The 725-nt window shown below is 37.2% G+C and overlaps 1 pseudogene; it reads left to right on the forward strand.

Annotated features, from left to right (window-relative positions):
- Positions 1-620: 620 nt before the first annotated feature.
- LOC123640793 lies at positions 621-725 on the forward strand (annotated as a pseudogene).

Consider the following 725-nt stretch of genomic DNA (forward strand, 5'->3'; position numbering starts at 1 on the left):
TGGTTCTGGAGTAATTAACCCTCCATTGGAAAAATATTGAAATGGATCCTTTCCTCACATCACATACAAAATTCAGTTTCGGATGGATTAAAGTTTTTGTTTATTTTTTACAGACAAGGTCTCATTCTATCACCCAGGCTGGAGTGCAGTGGCCTGATCACAGCACTCTGCAGCCTAGACCTCCTGGGCTCAAGCGACCCTCATGCCTCAGCCTCCCAAGTAGCTGTGATTACAGGCATGAGCCACCACACTTGGCTCAAAGTTTTAAATGTGAAAGTCAAAGCATTAAAACTTAAAGAATAAATATATAGGATAATATTTTATGACTTTGAAGTAGGCAAGGACTTTCTGATATATACACAAAAAGCAATAATCATTTTTTAAGAGTGAGAAATTCAACTACATGAAACTTATGTTAATCAAGAAATACCAGAAAGTAAGTGAAAAGATAAGCCACAAATGGGCAAAATTTGTTTGTAATACATATAGATTAGCATCCAAAATATATAAAGATTTTCTAAAAATCAGCAATACAAAGACAACCCAATGGAAAGTGGACAATAGACATAAAGTAGGCAATTCACAGAAGGGGACATATGAATGATCAATAAACATGGAAGATCGCTTCTCGGCCCTTTAGCTAAGATCAAGTGCAGTATCCGTTCTTATCAGTTTAATAAACATAGGGCCAGGCGCGGTGGCTCACGCCTATAATTCTAGCACTC

Source organism: Lemur catta, chromosome 6 (genome assembly GCF_020740605.2).
Source record: "Lemur catta isolate mLemCat1 chromosome 6, mLemCat1.pri, whole genome shotgun sequence".
In the NCBI taxonomy this organism is placed as follows: domain Eukaryota; kingdom Metazoa; phylum Chordata; class Mammalia; order Primates; family Lemuridae; genus Lemur; species Lemur catta.